We start from the raw sequence: 15,029 nt of genomic DNA on the forward strand, positions 1-15,029 counted from the left end.
GCTAAAACTGAAATCATTGCTTCTTTAGTCAGGTTGGCATACACCAGTCCTCTGGCTTTATATTCCATGGCCAACTGATTCTTGTCTTGCTATAGACTTTTGCTGACATCTTTGCCTTCTATCCATGACTAACTAAAAATAAATAAAAGTGGTGGCCTGAAATTCTGTATGTTTACCTTGTGGCTGTTGAGAGTGCATGCCTTAATAACAACTACCTACAGGTTACTGAGGTCTAATAAAAAATACCACAAAGCTGCCACTAAATAATGTGACATCCAGCTAATATCCAGCAGAACTTTCACTAATTCTTGACGTCCCCTTACTATCCTTAGTCAGTAACTAAGGAACTTCATTCCTCACTACTGACTCCAATGTGAGACCGTCAATGAAACAGGAGTAATATTTCGCAATTTTCCCATAAGAGCACAACAGGAACATGCTCTATAACCTGAGACTGGACTGTATACTTCTGTCCATCCCTAATGTAACTGCTTATTACACACTCCAGAGCAATGTGTCCCAGTTTAAGACCTCTGATACACTCACACTTAAATAAATTGAATCTCACACATCCAAACACTTCTGAGAAAGCCTGACACAGATTTCCAGTGGTGTCCCTTCCCCCAAATGATGTGGTAAAATGCTTCCACCAACCAGAGCGACTACATGCCTTTTCAAGGGGGTGCCCAATTATTAAAATCAAACAAATAGTAGCAAATGAGCTAAAGCAGCCAAGCTTTCAAAGTGGCCTGGGAATTATCAAAGCAGATATAAGCATTCTAAATCACTAAAGAGTACACTGACTGATCAGCCATAATGTAAGATAATAAAAATATTTAATAATGAGCAAAATGATTAAAGATCATTGGTGGTGCAACGGTAAATGTTGTCGCCTTACAGCAAGAGGTTCTTTGGTTCAGCTGTGGTGCATTCTCTGTGGAGTTTGTATCTTCTCCCTGCATTTGTGTAGGTTTCCCCCCACCATCCAAAGACATGTGTCTGGGGTGTTTCTCCCTGGGCCTCTGCTGAAAATAGGCTCTATCCTAGTTGGACTTTCCTGGTCAACAAAATTATAAATAAAAAAAATATAAAACAGTGATTTCAATAAACAAAGCAGAATTCAGTCACCTGAAATTATGTACAAAACTCCATCCAGACACACTAGCACAGATGACAGTGTCTAATTTCTTCACACTTGAATCTTATATATATATATATATATATATATATATATATATATATATATATATATATATATATATATATAGGTGTAAGTGGAAAGGTAGAATCAATTTGGTATATTGGTTTTGGTGGGTGTAACAAAAGCAGAATGCAGAAATGACTGAGTACTCATTTGATTGACTATGACATGGTGTAATTTAGTTTGATATAGAGGAGACAGCAGGAGTGAGCAGGAAAATTAATGTTTGAATGAAAAAGTGGTGGTTATAAACATAGATGTGTAAGACTGTGTTATAGCATATGATGTGAATATGCAAGAGTTCACAGGTTAGGGTTACAGTAAGGGCAGGGTAAGGGGATAGAGTCAGAGTGCATATTTGTTGTCTGTATCATGTGTCTTTTTGTCTTGTGTAGTGGTACTGATCGGGAAAGGATTTTTAGTATCATAATGAGTAGGGTTAGGAGCATGAGTAAGGTTAGGGTTATGGTTAAATTTAGTACACTAAGGCAAGGTGGAGCTGTGGGTGAAGCCCCTCTAACTACCTTAATCAAGTACTGACCCTAAGTGTAACCCTAACCCTAAAACTACCACTGCCCCTAACCTTAACCCTGCATGATACATTACTAAAAATTATTTCCTTAGGTGTATCATTACCATGACAGTACTTGATCTCTGTATTTTTATCTGTGGTTTACTGATACAGGGCTATTTTTCATAGAAGAAAATTATATACTGTTTTGTGATTCTCTCTTTTTTGTTGTATCATTTGTGTCTTTTGAGTTTTCTACCTTGCATAATACACTCATTTAGATAATATATATAGACACACACACACACACACACACACAACCACACACATTTTTTTTATATCTATATACGTATATATATATATATATATATATATATATATATATATATATATATATATAGATATGGATTCACTTCATAATCTCAAAATACTGAAATCTCGAATTTCAGTATCTCGAGACCATGAAGCCAAAAATCCATAAAATCGATACTCCAGAAGCGAGAAACTTAAAATCTCGACTTCTACACTAAACATACCGCAGACACAAACACAAACATACACCTCCCTTCACATACACAAGCACCTACTCTACATACAGGCAGGGGGGCAAGCACCCCTGCATCCTCCATGTGCGGGGCTGTGCCCCCCACACCCCCCCTACTTTAATATACTAACTCCGAGGTTGCACTACATAGACAAACACACAAAAACACCACCACACAAGCTACATTTCCTCGTACACACACATCACACTAACAAAACACACAGACACACACATTCTTCAAAAGTAACTCATAGTTAATTGCAACAATAAATGCTCCACGCTTAATATCCCCCTTCTGTCTATCCTTAGCATCTGTCTTAATCTTTGTACCAGGCTCCCAATGACTGTCAAAAAAGGGTGTAACACAGCCTTGACACATGACATTCCTAATTTTATATCTTCAGATATCCCCTTTGAGTCATAACCTTCACAATGGCTGCTTATACAATATCTATCCCAAAAATTTGGCCTAGTACATCACACTTTTTTACAGATGCCTTAATCAAGTCAAATAAAACTTAGTACTACAACAATTTCTACCCTCACCATGATCAATAATTTCTCTTATTTCATTAAGTCAATGCATTATTATATTCTCTAGTAATTTCTGGTAATGGTGAACACTGTCTGATTATGCAATGTCTTAAAAATGTTAGAAAAACATATCAATTAGAACTACAGGTTTTATGGATACACACATCCCTTCCCTTTTTTGCAGCACAGCTACTGCGCTTTGACATTTATAGTACTTACTAAAAAAAGTATGTTAATGTTTCCTTAAAAGATAACTTAAGGCATGTGTCAAGTTGTTTTCCTCACAAGTGTTTCATCCCCCTTTCAATCGAACCCAGAGGCTGCTACACATATACAAAGCTTTATTTAATCATATTTTGCTCTGTTTTAAGTCTACAGTAAAGTTTGCAGCATTTTTGTACACCATCTAGACTGTCAGTGAACTTTAACATTACTTCTTTATAGCATCTGTCTTTCCTTCACACACCCATAAACCCACTCTTGCATTGAGATGAGAGTTATGTTATAGGTCTAGATAGGTTCATAGGTTGGTACTGAGCTATCTGCCCGAAGGCATATATTAGCCCAGCCACATTGTGCGGTATTCACCACCCCTTTAGTAGTTCCCTAGACCCTTGTACTAGCAGCCAGTACCCTTGGCCCCTATCTAGTAGTGCTATTGGTGTGATCCCCGGTGTGAACTTTCTGTTACCCAGCCACTCATCAAGGTTCCTCTTGAAGATTGATAGTGAGGGGCTCTGTCTTATGTAGATTGGGACCCTGTTCCATAGTAAGGGAAGTCTCTGCAAAGGGAATCTATCCCTCCAGCATGTTCTATTCATTGTTGTGTTGAAGTTTATATCCCTAGAGCGTGTAGCTCGAGTAGATTTGGTTTTGCTAAGATGGAGCATGTTCAACAATTCTGGGTTGGACATGGCTCTGTACATTAGATAGAGATCACTTCTGAGAAAGCGGTATGCAACAGAGAACAGTCTTAGCTTTTTCAATCGTGCTGCATAGGGCAACTGTTTGAGGCCAGTAATCCTCTTGGTTAGGTACCTTTGTGGTCTCTCCAGCTGCTGGAGATGTCTAGCCAGGTACATTCCAATTGGTGCAGATATACTGCCTTGCCTAGAAGGAAAGGTGATTTGCTATGTAATGACTGTAATTACTGTAAATATATCTTGTGAACTAATGTCTTTAAACATCACTTTACAAATAAAAGTAATATTTTTGATTATGCAGATTGCAATACTAAACTTTTAATATATGCTATAGTTTGTACAGAATGTGAAATGTTTTATGTAGGAAAAATGAATAGACAGTGAGAAAAAAGAATATATGAACATTTATAAGATATTAGAAAAGTTAAAATACTTCTTTAGCTAAACATGCTCATTCTAAAAGTGATGAGCATGCATTCAAATTTATGATGTTACAAGTTGTGTTTGAATGGTTAAGGGGTGGTGACATTAAAATGTCACTGAAATTTATGAATATTATTGGAGAACCAAGCTGATTGGTATCATTACACCTGATTGAAATGAACGTTATAGCCTTAAACCTAAATTAGTTCAAAGGAAATTGTTTTATTAAACTGTCATATGACTATTTTTGGGAGCATTTGTACCAGCTGATTTTTGCTGTTACCATATAACTCATGAAAGCATTCTATGAAAGTGAAAGCACTTGTCGCTGATTTTTAGAATAAAGGTTCTGACTCTACATGGGCCCAGCTATTTTTTTATTTTTATCTGTCATATCTTCTGCCCCCTCACAGGGAGACTCTGGAAGTTCTTCAGTAGAGAAGATACATTTGGCATTTACAATCTTGACAGAACAATTGAGGGCACTGTTTTCAAGCTCAGTCTGGATAATAGGAGTTAAAACGAAAATATTATACAGAAACATTGCTCACTTTTCACATATAAATTGTCATTCAGAGATGATTACTAAAAGCATTGTTTGAAGGAGTTATGGGTACAACTGCCTGAATGCAGTTTTAATAAAAGAAAATCATTATAATCCATTTTGCTAATTTTTAAAATGGATGAAAATGTTTATTTGCTTACTGACAAAATACTCAAAGAATAATAACAACAATATACTGACTTCCTCTGCAGGCATTCATAAAGAGCAGACATTCACGCTACTATCAAGGCAATGGCATGAAATGAGGATTCAGACTACAGTGGAGGCAGGCAAATGGCTACAAACTAAAATTGCATCAATATGGTGGACTACTTCAGGCTACTTTATGGAATAAAAGACTACACAAAAAAATGCTCACCACTTAGAGGTAATCAGAGAGATACTAGTTAAGCAGAGAAGATTAGCATTTGGTAAAATGTTTTTTCTTTTAATTTTTTGCATTGCATTGTCATGTGATATGAGACTATAATATGATCCCATTAACTCATAGGATAGCCCATCTATCCATATGAGTGGCATTTTAATTCCATTTAGTGCCTTTTTTGTATCTTCTGTTGTTAAAAGCCATATTTGATTGTCATGTCCTTACATTATGTTCTCTAATGAACTGATCAATAACCATGCCTTACAAAAACTCCTCATATACATGCTAAACATAGCTCTTCTCTTTAACAAAAAGCTGCTCAGTCTTTACTATAATGCTTACACTTTAGCAGTTTTTGAATTGCTTTATTTTAATTTTATTTTTAATGCGGTTATGACTTCTTCTCTTGTTTCCCATGAATGATGTGTATTTTCAAAAACATATACATCTAAACCTTTATTACCAGTTTACCATAATCTTACATTTTCTGTTAATTTTTGTAATACTTTTTGACATTCTATTGTTTTACGTTTAATTACTAATATTTAATATTCACTGTGTAGTATATTTATGATTCATTTAAACCATTGTGTAATTTATATGGTGACTTCCTGTCTAAAGTAACTCCAAACATAGTTTTTTAAGTATTTCACAATACAGAAAAACAAATCAGTTAGTTTCAACCCCCTTGTTTATTTATTTATTTATTATTCTCCTTCTATTTAGAATATAAATATGAACTCACAATCTAATAACTTTGTTCTTGAAAAGAATGGAAATATCCACATCTAATTGATGAAAGTTGAGAAGGTACTTGGAACAAATGTAAAGATGAAATTTATATTGCCTTCTGTAAATTATGCTTGTCTACAGTTTTGTGAAGTAAATTTCATCAACAAAATCCATGCCCCCTTTTTCTCTTTCACTATATTCACAATTAATGTTCCCCTGCCCATGTGGCAAAATTCCTTTTCTTAAAGTAATTTCAAACTCCTTCATAAGTTTGATTCTTTGCTAGTCTGAAATACAAGATACATATGCTATGATGCATTTAAGCAATAACTCACAGCTGGTTGTGGGTAATGTTGGATTTACCCACAGCTGGTGTGGCTTGGTCACGAGGGTGAAGCCTGAGTGACCAAACAAAACCAAGCATGGGTAAATCCAGCATTGTCCATACCCAGCCGTGGGTTATTACTATTATTCCATGACATTATTTAAGAAAAAAAATGCTTACTTTTCTTAAATAATGTCTTTGTATAATACATCCATGCTGCCCTTCCATGTCTTGATGGTATCCAAGGGCTTTTTTGATGTACTGCGCATGCGTAAGGGACTTATGTTCCCATGCTTACGCAGTACATTAGTGCTGTGCAGAAGTAGCAATGGATAAAGGAAGATCTCCATTGCTGCTGCTTCTTTTTTTTTTAATTGATTATACAAAAAAGGGAGGCTTTTTATGTTCGGGAGAGTCGGGACAGACAAAATAAAAGGATAATCAAGTAAGTTTTTTAAGTTTTGCAGAACGTTTCTGATTATCTTTTTATTTTTGTCTGGGCCACTGGACCTTTTTCTGTTGGTATATTCTCAGATCTACAATGGGCATGCTGGCTGGTCTGGCCAATCAGTGTGCTCATTTTTGAATATTAATAGCCAGTCATTGTATAATACACTTTGTTTCTTTACAAACCTCAGTGGTACTACTTTCAGCATTTGTGTAATTTTCCATTCTGTTCCCCTTAATGAAAAGATCACTGTAAACATAAATCTTTTTTTTTTAATGACTTGAAAAGTTTTTCATGCCCTGATATCCATTTAAATATATTTCTACTGTCTACATTCATTTATTTTCTGAAGAGCCACGTAGTTTCTAAGACTTTTAACTAGTTACATTGCATGGTCCAACCTTAATTATTTATTTGTTTGTTTGTTTAGGCTACATTTTTCTCTTTTTTTTCATTTTTATGTCAATGTACTTCCTTTATGTTTTTTCACTCATTTGTTGTCACCAACCTGTGATACAAATCTTTTCTCAGTCTCTTCATTTTCTTTACCATCCATGTATTTAATGCATAATATTTGGTTTTTTTTTCTTGTTTTTTTAGGTTTTTTTGTTTCTTTTTTGTTTTTTTTTTTTTGGTTCAGGAGTTTTCCACTGCCTTCCTTTTTCATGTTGCAGTGCTTTGTACATTTGAAAAACAAAATTTTATCTGTTACTTTCTCTTCAGAGCTTGTTGCTTATTGTTTAGTTAAAGTGGTACCCTTTTCACAACCTTGCTATGCAGCATTCTTATCTAATGCTTCTCATTTGACATAAACCAGCTGTTTCACTATCTTCTGTCTTTTAAACTTCTGATGAGCAAGTTTTTTTTCACTAATTAAATTAATATGGTCATCTTTATGGATTCTTCTTTTTGCATTTCACATATGACAAACACATGTTCCTCTTGTCAGCATAAATTATAACATACTTTATTATATTATCACTTAAATATACCCTGCTCACCACAGATATGGCATTCAGGTTTATTATATTCTCTGCATGCATGCCCATGTTTGTGTCCGTCTTACCAAAAAAAGCTCTTCTTTTTACTTTGTAATCAAAAAGTTGTTTAAATATGTTACACCTAACTTTTCACACAGCAGTACAATTTTGCTCCTTTTCACATCATTCCTAACATCTTTGGAATAAAATAAAGGTTTTAATTCATTTAGGAGTTTTTCATTACCATTGAAGACAAAGCATTACCACCTTAATGGCTAAATATCCCCTGCTAATCATGACAGGCACATATAGCCTATCAACTTATTTTTGACACTCCTGCTCCTTAATAAAGTAATATATTACTAAATAACTATGTATTATTATTATTATTATTATTATTATTATTATTATTTATTTATTTATTTATTTTAATTGTTATTAATGAATGCTAAAAGATTTCCTCTCGGCCTCCTCCTGGCTTTGTTCCTGCTCCTCATCTGGGACATAGCTCTCTAACACCCTCATCACCTTTCTTTTACCTCCCTTTAAAGCACTAAATCACTTATCCAGCTTATCCCCTTCTAATACCTCACTTAATTGTTCTTCTTAAACTACTGTACCTGCTTCTGCTTAGCACAACCAAATTACTTTTCCATCACTAATTCAATTAATGCTCAAATTTGCTTACTTCCTGTAATACATCACTCTATTGCATTTCTTAAATTATTCCTATGTATATTATACACCACTTTTCTATATGTAAAGTCTGGGTCTATGTCATAAGATCAACGGTTGAAAACATTGAATACCATATGGTCGACACCATATGGTCGATGTCTTCAAACATCGAACGTATAAAACAACAAAAAAAAAAAAAAAGAAAAAAGTACCCTAACGGGTTTAAGCAGGAGGGCAAGCCCCCCTGCACCCCCCACACCCCCTGCTACTTAAATATAGCAACTCCGAGACCACACTACATTGCAGTAAATGAAAATGTCCCCTTACGGAGATTTCCATTTACACGTTCGATGTTGTGCGCTTTCACTATTCTCGTGTCGACAATATCAGCTTCGATATTGTCGGCTTTCGAGAATATATATAGACCCATAAAGTCTCAGTACAAGGCTTGAAAATTGAATGTTTGTGAATATCAATACACTTTTTATTACACTGACTATTATGCTATGCATTTATTGAAACTGCATTACAAAATGTGTTATTGCAAATATTGATTGCATTAAATATGATACCTTGGAGCTTTTCTCCCTGGGCCTCTGCTGATAAAGGCACCTCTGCCCAGTTGGAGTTTCCCCATAAATAGATATCAATCAATCAGTCAATCAATCAATCAATCAATCAATCAATCAATATTAATCCAAAGCATCCACTGTGCATCTGTATTTCATACCCTTATGTATGGCAACATATTTTTTAAACAACATATTTGCTGGCAATCACTATTCAAGGATTAACTACTTTTTACCCGTATATTATATGAATAATACATGTCTGATATAAAAACAAAATTTCATTTTTTTCATTGCTGTTATACAGTTTCTGCACACATTATAAATGTTCTAAACTCAAATCCTAGTTAAGCCACTTTGCATTAAAGTTATCTCTGTATACAAACAACAACTTTCTAAATTATGTACATAATGCACACATCTGCCAGATTCCTACACCCCAACCTCTTAAATTTCTTTTTCCCCCATCACGATTAGTAGGCATGTCATAGATATTCAGACTTACACTGCAAATATGATTGTATAACTGTTTCCTTCATTTGTAAACTGCTATGTTCTGACTATCTTACTTTCAAATGAAATCAAAGATTACCAGTTTTTAATGCTTAGCCCTCTCTATTAATTATATCACCTGTCTTTCTGCTATTAGCACAAATAGAAAACTAACATCTTTCTACTGATCTCGTTCTATCTGTATGTTTTTAGTAAAAATAAAAATTGCCATAATCTACATCACTCTACTCATGTTTTTCCACCATACCCCCTTTAAATTTTCATGTTCTGATTTGTTACGTTATTTCACTTCTTTTACACATTTCTGCAATAAGCACATTTTGTGGACTAAAGAACTTTTGGGGTGTACATTTTCAGAACGCTCCTCCATGACCAGCAGTAACCTCTGAAATGCTTTCCCATTTCTGCTCTTGCTTTGATTGCTTCTTTATGAGTGATAAGTTGCAGGTCATTTTCCTGACCCATTTTTTTTGCATCATGTTTCCATCAAAGTGCAGGGCAATGTTCTGGCCAAATGATCCCTTGCCACTATGAATGTAGACTTGGATCTCTTCTGAACCCTTAACATTTGTTTAATGAGCTGTAATCCACAGCAAATTTAAATAAAATGTAGGTATTGTTCTTGACCATGGTATGTGCATGATAGTGAGGTTTAATCATGTATTGCTGTATTTGGGCATAAGAAAAGCTCTTGTAAGGCATAATTAAATGGCAGAATGACATGCACATCTATGATGTATTATGATTATGATGTATTATTGCATAATTAGTATTTTTATTAATGTATTTATATTTTTTTGTTTGACTAAAATGAAAACATGCAGCTCACAGTCCATTCTATACCTCCAAAAATACGTTAAATGCATGACAACCTAAGCACTTTCATCATTAAAACTTGTAACTTCCTCAGAAACAATAAATTGCTATACCATAAACTAGAAATATAAAAAAGACTAGTCATATGGTCATCTAATACTTGTATTTAAAAACACAGGAGTACTTAAAAGCTTATACTTACATTAAACCACCGTACATGAAAAACAGTTTACTATCAAAATGTCGATCACCCCTTGCCGACACCACTAACCTGAACTCCGAACTGCAACTTTTGATAATGTTGAACACCGATATTCCGAAATGCAAAATCTCGCCCCCCTTTTGACCCATGGTAGCACTTGTTTTGTGGTGTGGAGAGGTTGGAAATGTCAACGTTCGGTGTTTTTTCACTATTTTGAGGAATCGACATTATGGCTTTCGCATAAAGGAGTCGACAGTATGTACATTCGATGATGGGTGATCAACATTTTGATGGTAAACCATGAAAAACACTTTAATTAAAACCAGTTGAATACCATTTGACTCATATAATTGCCTAACTGAACCAACAACTCAGAGTTTTGCTTCCCTTTTTATTAACTCACTTTTGATAGATACAACATCATTGATACCTGGACTTATAGTTGCATTTAATAGTAGCTGCCAGTGCATTTATTTATAATCAGTAGTATTTTCCCAATACCCCTCTATCTTGTACTTGTACTTTCTCCAAAATAATAAAAAAATTAGTATTTTAAAATTCCTGCATGTACCTACGTATCTATATAGGTCATTGTTTACATCTTTATACTCTACATGTATTCATATATTTGTTGGTTCAACATTCTCTCATATTTTCCCACATGGAATGCATCAAGGAAGGTGTAGCTGGCAAATAAATAATCCCCTTGGTGGTGCAATCATATTTCTCTTTATAGGGAATTGTATAAGTGCAGCCAAACACAGTAACCCTACTACTTTCATTAATGAACTTACATCGTTTGCACCTTCCACACTTATGCAGTTTCCCGTTTTGTAATCTTTACTTACATTTTCAAAAAACATTCTTTAAATTTTTACCCTTTTTATAGATGCAGAGAGGCATATTACCTTATTGTACTATTTCGATTATGTATAATATTTTTATATGGAAACAGTTGTTATGGTAAGGTATGACTATGGCTGTATTAAACTATTTTATTTTACCCTCTGAATCATCACTACTATCTTTATCTATACAACTACAACTTGTTCTGCTAAAAAGATCCCCATCATTCTTTTCTTTTATTACAGAATGTTGTTTGTGTTAATGTTATCACCCTTTTAACATGTATTATTTGTACATTCCCTCACTTGTTTGACATTACTTAAACATTGTCTAAAACAAGCCCCTTCTTTATTCACAATTTCATCTTTGCTATTATCAATTAAATTGCTAGGTAATCATAGTCCATAAGCATAGTTTTCAGATGTTCTGCCTCGCCAATAAATACACTCTTCTCTGAAATTAGTCTGGCAAGTCTAATTATTCCTTTATTAAATTCCTGTCTTGCCAAGGTGGACAAATAAATAGTATAGTGTAAATAGTCATTGGAAAAAGATGGCTTTCTCTATATAGCACAAACCAGTCCTTTCTTTGCATCTACTCTATAAAACTTAATATCCAAAAAATTAATCTTTGTCTGCTATAGTGAAATGTGAATCTGCGAAAGTTCATAGATTCTTCCTAATACTTGAAAAATTCATTACCCCTTCTTTTAATGAGAATACTCCCTATCAAAGTAAATGAAATTGTTTTTTAACACTATTTCTTTAAACAATACCAACATTTTAAAACCAGTAGCTGTTAATGACTCATCAAACAATAACGACACAAAATATTTCTAAACCATAGTCATGTGGCCATCTAAATTATATAATTATGGAAATACCTCTGATTTTTATTGATTAGTTTTCAGAAACTTCCAAGAGTCTTTTAATATATATTGTATGTCATTAAAAAAATCTTAATGATTTAACACAATAAAAGCCATCAAAGTTTCTGTTTTAGAACCAATTTTAAGATTTGGTAATACAGTACATTACCGTAATTAACTGGAAACACTGTATGCAATGAAACTGAGAAATGAAAGTCTTAATTACCCAAGCTCATGCTGAATAGGTGTCAGTCACTCCCTTATGGACCAAGTCTTGTGCACTTTTCAGAATGAATTCTCCAAAACACTGTAGTTCATTTAATAAGGTTTTATTAGATGTTCATTATATCCGAATACTGTCTTCATTAACAGTACTGATAAACAACTGAAGTTGCTGCACATCATTTTCTGATTGCCGTGAGCAATGTAAAATGACATAGTCTCTAGATAACCTGTTTTTTGTACCCAGGCTTGAGTGTTTCACATCTTCTCTGAAGTAACAGGTTGAATATGCTTACTAACTTTAATTGCACTGCTATCTTGAACACATCATATTATATTGCTTTAGTCTAGTAAATTTTCTTATTTACTTTTTTTAACCTTGGTCTCAGGCTTTGTATGTGCTTCATTAAGGAACATTCTGTTGCTGATCTTTTCCTTGAGAAATTAACATTCTGTCTGCACATTTTATGTTTATATTTTCCTTTTTAATAAACAGTCTTCCATGCTTGGCAAGCAAGGTTATTTTCCTTTATGCTTAACTGTCTTTTATGCATAAATGAAACACAATTTATTTTACCCTTTTGCCTGTCCAGTGTCTTCTTCTTCGTCTTTTGGATTTTCCCAGTTAGGGGTCACCACAGCGGATCACCTGTCCGCTCATGATTGACAGTGTAGTTTTATGGTGTTGAGTTGCCAGCCCGGCACCCAACCTTCCATGGAAGGCACGCACATGCACGCACTCACACCTAGGGCCAATTTAGAGTGTCCAATCCACCTACAGCATGTCCTTGGGATGTGGAAGGAAACCGGAGCACCTGGAGGAAACCCACACGACCACACAGAGAACATGCAGACTCCGCACAGAAGGTACCCCAGCCGAGGATCGAACTGGTGAACCTCTTGCTGTGAGGCAACAATCCTAACTGCTGCACCACCATGGCCACACTAGCCTGTCTAATGTAGGTCCCAGTAGACTTTCATCAGGGACCTCATGGGCAAATCTTAGATTAGGGATTTCCAGTTATTAGACATTAGCCTGTCTAATGTCTAATAACTAGAAAACCCTAATCTAAGAGTTACTCCTGAGGTCCCTGATGAAAATCTACTGGGACCTACTTCTGTAGTTACCTTACATTTATATTGCTAACTACTGTTTTTAGCTTTATGCTACTTGACTTATAATCTGAAAATAATATATGTATATGTATATATATAATATATATATATATATATATATATATATATATATATATGTGTGTGTGTGTGTGTGTGTGTGTGTGTGTGTGTGTGTGTGTGTGTGTGTATATATATATATATATATATATATATATATATATATATATATATATATATATATTTGGTAAACCTGCAATTTTAATTTTGACCACTAGGTGTCACTTGAGCATTTATGGCCTGTCATGATTGAAGTCTCATAACATTATGATTTGAATTAACTTTATGATATCAATAAACTTGCAATTTTTAATTTGACCACTAGGTGTCATTTGAGCATTTATGATCTGTTTGGATTACAGTCTCTTAATTTTATGATTGGATTTTTAATCCCCTTTTTCCTGGAGGAAGATGACTTGCAAAATTTATTTGTATTCTGTACCCTGCTTTTTCTGAAACTGGCACTCTCTGCAACCAAGGTTTTTTATGAGAGGCCAAATTTTTTGAAAACCTACCTAACCTATTAGCTGATAGTTGTACTTTATTAGCTGCTTAGCCAATAATTTTGGTTTGTAGGGCAAAAGTGCCCCTTGTTCTGTTTTATACACATACAAGCTTACTCCAGAGACTGGAGTGGCAGCTTTGCATTGTGCCCTTTTATTAGCATTCCCCTGCATGTCTTGGATCTTTGCCAGATTTGCCTCAACTGTTGAGCCCACTTGGCTCACCTCTGTTATACCTTTTACCTTAATTTTCTTTTACTGCATTGGATATAGATGAAATCCCCTCCTTCACAGCTTTTTCTGCCACATATTGTATAGCCTATCAAGCATGGTTGCTATTTTCTGAAGACAAATTGAAATCTGCACTAAAAAGATAACTTTATAAGTGGCCTTGAAGCATAATTACTATATTCTGTGTTAACTTGTGTCTATACATTTTATTTCAATTTCTTTTATAATGCTACTTACCTTTTTTTAACTTTTGTGAATATTTATGAGCCATAATAGTTTACTAAAACCTATACTTTCTGTATTTTAATTCTATACCTTTACTTTGTCTGTTAGTGTCCTTAATTCCTGACTAATGTAAAGTGCGTAGTAATCTGTAAATGTGCACTGTAACCTGTAAACTAATTAACAAATTAAGCCTGCTCTGTTATGCCTTGAGTGTATTGAATAACTATCACTACCTATTATTTAAATAATAAGCCTGTAAAAATAATTCTGTTACTTTACCCTTAACTAAAGACTGAATAATGTAATAAGCCTGTTACAAATGCATGTCACTTTACCATTAACTAATGACTAAATAATGTAATTCTGTTACTTTGCCCTTAACTAATGACTGAATAATGTGACGTATTTGGAGATTTGACTGAAATATACTATACATAACTGAATGTGAATGTCATATTCTGAAACCTGACTGATATTTACATTAACATCTACTGAACATTTAAAAATAGCTGTGCATATTCTGAAAACTAAAATCAAAGAATATCTTTTGCCATTGTTAACTAAATACAGATAAAAGTATAAATGAAACTGGTACATGTTATATACAATTATCTAAAAACATGAGAACATTTT

Source organism: Protopterus annectens, chromosome 6.part0, assembly GCF_019279795.1.
Source record: "Protopterus annectens isolate FY-2018-M chromosome 6.part0, PAN1.0, whole genome shotgun sequence".
Classification (NCBI taxonomy): domain Eukaryota; kingdom Metazoa; phylum Chordata; order Ceratodontiformes; family Protopteridae; genus Protopterus; species Protopterus annectens.